Here is a 6,679-nt window from a genome sequence, read left to right on the forward strand (position 1 = left end):
TCTGTAAAGTTTTAGAGTCTTGTAAACCTTGTGAGGCAGTTCTAAGCTGTCCCGTGAGAATTGGTCATGAGTTGTGTGTGGATTGGTTTTTTTTTTTTAATGCATATCTGCTTAGTCTGAGCCCCACCTGCCAAGTGCATACATGTCTCCCCGTCCAGTGCACACAGCTGCCCCAGAAGTTTCCACATCCATGCAGACTTAAGTACACGGCTCCCACATCTCTCCCCTTTCCACTTTAGGGATGAGTGTTGGATTTCATTGGATTTTTTCTTAAGTCCCCATAAAGGTAAAATGACAATGGTGGGTTTGGGAATTCATGTAACAAAATTCCTAATGTTTCATGTAGACAACGAGGTTAAACAACCCAGTGTGTGCGACTGTCCCAGAGGTGTTCATTTGTATATTCATATACGAGGGGCTACCCAAAAAACAGGAGTTGTGCTGGACAGAGCGGAACTTTCTTAGTGCGCATTTTTCATGAGAAGTAAGCATCAGGCAGCTGAGTGCGCACCCAGAGGCGTCGCCTAGAAAGGTTCTCTCTGACCACAGTGAATTTTTTCATAAAAGTTTCACTAGAACCTAGGTTTTTATGATGGCTGATTTAAGAGAACAGTGTGTGGCCATGACATTTTGTTTCCTGCTTGGAAAAATGTCACAGAAACTGTTGTGATGCGGAACATGGCTCCCTAGGTCAGCGCTACGGGAGAGATTCAAGTGCACGAGGAGCTGTTCCCATTTCAGAATGGGAATGAAATGCTGATTGATGACAAACCTCGTCTGGACATCCACCAATTTCAGAAGGGACACAAATTTTGATGTCATGAATATGGAGTTTGTTCCACCAGTTCAGACTGTTAATCAAGCTTTCTATTTAGAGGTTCTGAGAAGATTGTGTATCAGCGTGCGACATAAAAGGCCTGATTTGTGGCAGATCAGGGACTGGTTTTGCCACCACGACAGCACACCGCTCAGGCAGCCGTGTCAGTGCGCCAGTTTGTGGCACCAGACTCACCTGACCTCACTCTGTGAGATGACTTCTTGTTTCCGTGAATGAAGAGGAATGTGAGGACAGCGATTTGACAAAGTAGAAGAGGTGAAAAAAAGCGAGGGAGGTGCTGTCAGCCATCCAAACAGATGAGTTTGAAACATGTGTCCAAGAACAGAAACGCAGATTTGACAAATGTGTTATGTGTAATGGAGAGTAAGATCGTAAAGTGGTTTTGTAAAAAAATTTAAATACATAGCTCTGAAAAAGTTTCCAATTTTGGGGTGTACCTCCTCTCATTATCTATATGTGCACACATAGGCATAGTTAGAAACCCTTTAATGAAAATGAACCAGGATGATGGCCAGACTGGCAATACTCCACATACAGAGTTATGTAGTAAGCTTGACTAAAAGATGTTTTTTGGGGGCGGTGAATTTAAACACTTAAAATAGAAGACTTTTATATCAATTTTTTTAATGACAAAATAAGGAAAGTATTCCTCTTGAATAGTAAATTGGTTGATTTGTAAGGAATACTAAGGAAACAAAATTTCTGGTAACAGGTATAGGGATGTTCGTTCTGCTAATAACCCTGGAAATTGCTTAAGCTAAGTCAAGTTTTAGCTCCCATGGGGGAATGTCTTATATAAGTTTGACTTTTCACATCTCTTGGTGAAACTATATTCAGAGACAAAATCTGGAAACGATCGAGTCGCTCTAGGAAATTTTCTCAGTGTGACATTACTTAGAAGGAATGGCACTCCTGCACTGAACTGGTGGCCTGGCAGTGGCAGGGGAAGCGGCAACATGGCACTGCGCTCGTTGTGATCGGAACCCGCAGGGAGCACTTTGCCATCTCCTTAATGGCCAGCAGCCTTGGCACCAGGAGTAGTTTCTAGTGGGACCCAAGATTAGAATGAAACCCTAATGGAACCATTGGCAGTCCCAGGGGTTTGCCGTGACCACGCCGTTAAAATCTTAAATCGAATCCTGTTACTGCAGGAGTCAATTCATGGGTGAAAAATGCGGTTTTACGTTGTACTGATATGGAACGTGATACTGTATCAAATGCATTGGTTTTAGTAAATACTGTTAATAATTGAAGAGTAAAATAGGTTATAAATGGTGTCTGATAACTTCTCCTGGTACCCAGTCCAGATTACATACATCACACAGGTGAGGTTTGGTCCCTGGGGGGGTGGGGGGGTTCCTGTCTTGTTTTTTTTACACCTTAATGTCTAAAATGCTTGTTTACCCCCCCCCTTTTTTTCCTATCCAAGGATGAAATGTTGGTGTAACTGGATAAGAGAAGCTATGGGAACAAATGAACCACCCGAAACAAGTTTTTTAAATCCTGCAAAATCCCAAGTGGGCGGTAGATCTAGGGAGCTCCCCAAGGCAGCTCTCCTCTGTGGGGTGACGTGGGCATCCCAGGTGCTTGCCTTTGACATTTCCTTGACATCAACACATAGCCCTTGTGGTGCCCGCTTCTTGCAAGACCAGAATGCAAGACTCTTCCACTGTCACATAAGTAACCTGCTCACACTTTGGGAAGCGGTCTCACCCCAAATCACAGGGCGGCGTCTCAGGTTCGTGATGTGTGCCTGGTTTTGAAGCGACATGGGGCAAAAGCCTACAACGTCGACCCAGCAATCTCTAGGCTGGAAGAACCCAGACCCTTTGGGGAGGGAGGTGTAACCGGCTGGCTAGGTTCTCCATTGAAACTGCTGGGGTTGTGCCTTAAAGTCAGAACACCTAAGCTCGGTCCAGATCAGCACCATGGTCTCCACTTGGGATTTCCCTCCGTGTACTGGATAGACAGGAAGGGAAATATTTAGTACTTTTCTAAGAAAAAGATGCTTCGTGAATCCAGGATTTAAAACTCCATTATCTATTTGAGATCTTTTCTAACAACTCAGGAGGAGGCAGCTTTCTGCTCCCTTCAAGAGCGCCTCCTGGAACCCCACAGGGGTTCTGCCCTGCCCTATGCGGTTGCTGCGAGTTGGCATCTCACTGGGTGGCAGTGAGTTTGGTTTTGCCGGTGTTTGTCCCTCACAGCTCTAGTGTGGACTTGGGCTGTGAATGCCATGGCTGGGAAAGCAAACATTCACTTGAGCAAGGGTTTGTCTAAGGAAAGAGTTCTGTCAGGAACTTAATAGTGCACCAAACCCTAGATCTATATTTTCTTGACCCCACAGCAATCTCATGGTTGTGCCCATTTTGTAGATTGTGGGTGGGGTTGGGGGGGTGTCAGCGTTCAGAGAAATTAAATTATTGGCTCAAATAGTCAAGTAGCAGAAGAGATTTAACTCCACTCTGGCTGTACAACTCAATTTGCATAAGCACTAATAATTTTAAAAATTAGAATCATTCTTAATTTTATTAGAACTTACAAAATAATTCCTCCGAAGTGCCGGTTTTATCTGTTCTTAACATTTTCTTGTGTTTGAGAGACTTTAGAATTCCCAGCCCAGTATTCCAAAAACCTTCGATGTTATTAAAGTAAGCTAGGGGCTTGCTTTAATAGAGCACAGTCCAGTGAACTTAGAGTATAATGTCTGAGAGAGAAGGTACACTTGGCTTTCGGGGACCATGCCTGACACAGGCTTTTGAGAGTTACAAAGTTATTCAATTAGATGATTTCCATAGCAGGAAGGAAATTGGGGGTTTGGAAGACTTGTTTAACCACTGGGGACCCAAGGCCTCCCCCCTGAAGTCTAAAATGTAGTCAAGATGAAAGTTTAGAAAGTTGCTTAAGAAAGGCTCTAAACTCTGGTTTACATCCTCCCTGGCGGCATAGTGGCTACACACTGGGTTGCCAACCACAGGGTCAGTAGTTGAACCCGCGGGGCCAGTTCTACACTGCGCTGTGGTACCAGGAATCAGGATCAACGTCGTGACAGTGAGTTGTTGAGTGACTGAAAACATAAACCCTGTGGCCCATCGAGAAACAGCTGCAGGCTGCTCAGCCAGGCGGCCTGGGGAGGTGAGGCAAAGGTATGGGGGGGCCTGGTGGGTAACAGGTTGTGATTGACGCCAGTCGGTAAAGTCAGCAGTTTGAAACCACCAGCTGTCTGTGGAAGAACAGAGACTTCATGCTCTGTCCCATAGGGTCACTGTGAGTTGGAATTCGCTTAAAGACAAGGAGTTTTGTTTGGATTCTTGGTGGCTTACTGGGCTGTGAGTTGGGCCACTAGCCATTGCAAGGTCAGTAGTTTGAAATTACCAGCAGCTCCATGGGAGAAAGACTGGGCATTCTACTGTAAAAATTGAGTCTCGAAAACCCACTGGGGTGATTCTACTCTGTCCAGTAAGGTCGTTATGCGTCAAATTGACTAGATGGCAGTGAGTTTGTTTTTCAGTCAGAACCGACTCAATGGCAATGAACTCCATGGCCACCACCTCCCAGTGGCTGTCAACCAGAGGTTGGTGGTTAGACCCACTAGCCATAGGTAGATGACAGTTTCCATAAAGGTTACAGAGTCGCTGGGAGTTGGGATCAACTCCACAGAAAAAGCAACGAACCCTGTTTTGTTTTGTGTTTCTCCCTGGACACAGGATCCTCCCTATCAAATCCCCGCAAGGGGTTTGGGGTAGGGGTAGGGGAGTCCAGTGAGTGCCACTGCACACACGTACCCCGCGACCCCAGCGCTTACCCCGTGGGACTGCACTGAGCTGGGGCCACTGCTGGACTGCAAACCCAACAGCACAGGGCCTGAGGGCCATTCATTCAGCAGGCAGCCGGCTCGGCTGGGCTGTCGTGAGCTTCGGTGAGGCAGGGACGTGGGCAGGGCTGGAGAGAGCATCCACATCTGCTGCCAAGATGCCCAACTGGTGGGCAGGTAAGTGGGTAAGGCTGCCCTCCCTCCCCTCCTCGAAGATCACTTTGCAGCTCGCTCGTGACGTGCGTGCGCTCCCTCCTGAGTCCGGAGCAGAGACGTCCGAGCGGCGGGGACCAGCAGCCCACCACTAGTGGCGACCACTTCGGGCCAGTTCCAAGTGATCGCACTCGTGGGGAAAAGGAAGCCGCTGGCTGATAGCTAAGCCTGTTGGGATCGAGTCACGAGCCGCCCCAGGGGCCCTCGCGGGCGGGAACCAGCCCATGCCGCCTGCCGAGCCGTCTGGCCGAGCAAGACCCCAAGCGGCTGCTGGGCGGTGGATTCCGACCGCCGGCGACTCGGTCCCGCGAGCGCTTAGAAGCCAGCGGGGGGTGGGGGTCGGTTCTGGCCGGTCCGCAAGGACCGCCTTCGCGGCCCGAGCAGGTCCACACACTTGTTGACAAGGGACCCCCTTGGGCGGAAGTGCCGGGGCTGCTCCTCGCCGTCCGCCCCTTAGGCCGACAGACGGTGGCGGGGAAGCGGTGGGTGACGTCGCAGGTCCTCCTTCCGAAGACCCGGGCGAGCCCGCCCTGCGAGGCGGGCCCGGAGACCCCGCGGCCTCGGCGGGCCGCTTTCCCCGGCTCGCGCCGCCCCCAGGCGGCCGGGGCTGCGCACTGCAGGCCCTGCCGCGGACCCGGGCGGGCCCCGTGCCCCTCGTCGGGCGGGCGGTGACCACGCGAGGGCGTGCCAGCTGCCACCGAGCACGACTGCGGGGCGGAAGGCGCCGTGCGGCGGCTCCGCGAAGTGCGCGCAGAACTCGGTTCCGGCGCCAGCAGACCTAGCTGGGCTCCACTCCCGCCGGCCGCTTTCCTGCCCGGGAACCCAGGGAGCCGCGGACCCGGCCTTCTTTGTTCCTGGCGATGTGGGCGCCCCCTGGAAGTCCTAGGGGAAATCGCCTGGCGACTGGCTGGCACCTTGTAGCTACTCAACATTTCTCTGTCATTCCCTTTTCTCAGTAAAACATTCCGAACCCTTTATTGTGAAACAGGTTACAGAGCACATCAGCCGTCGTACCTCACCCATTCAAACACATTTCGTTTCAACCCGCCGACTGCAATCCCTCAATGTGCCCTCACCAATAAAGGTGATGTAGAAACGAAGCGATCGATCCTCACCCGCAGCACCCTTAAAGAAAAATACATATGAACTCAAAACTCACCGCCCTCGGGTTGATGCTAACGCTAGAACTGGCCCCGAGCGTTTCTGTGAAGCCCAGGCTGTCTTCTCCGGCACAGCTGGTGGCTTTGAACTGGGGACCCTGCAGTGGGCAGCCTCACTCACAACCACTACACCGCCAGGCGAGCCTAAGGGGTGAGCATTAACGTAAACGAGCCTGGGCGAGCGGTTACTGAGCGGGGGGGGGGGGGGGGGGGGGGGGCTGCAATCAGTCTGCACTTGGAAACAGCTGCTCCGAGGAAGACAGGCTCTGGCTGCGGGGAAGTTCGGTCTCGGAAACCCACAGGGAGCAGTCTACTCTGCCTGTAGAGCGTCGCTATGGGTCAGCAGGGATGGCAGTGAATTTACATCTTTAAGTTGGTGTTAAAATTGTTAAAATAGCTATTTTCACTCCGTGTACTCCGTCCTGGGGGTCAAGCCCGGAGCCTGCGCAGAGGCCCCGAATCCGGCCCACCAGGCGTCTCAGACCCAGTGGGTGGCGGCCTTGTTCGCCTGTGTGTTTGGAAGAGATCTGAATTTGGAGCAACGAATGGCTGTAAGGCTTCATGCCCTTTGTATTTCAGAACATTCCAGGGAACATCGGGGTCGTGCTGGTTGAAATGGGCGTGAGCCCCCCCAGAAGCTGGCTCGCAACCCGA

This window comes from Tenrec ecaudatus, chromosome 13, assembly GCF_050624435.1.
Source record: "Tenrec ecaudatus isolate mTenEca1 chromosome 13, mTenEca1.hap1, whole genome shotgun sequence".
In the NCBI taxonomy this organism is placed as follows: domain Eukaryota; kingdom Metazoa; phylum Chordata; class Mammalia; order Afrosoricida; family Tenrecidae; genus Tenrec; species Tenrec ecaudatus.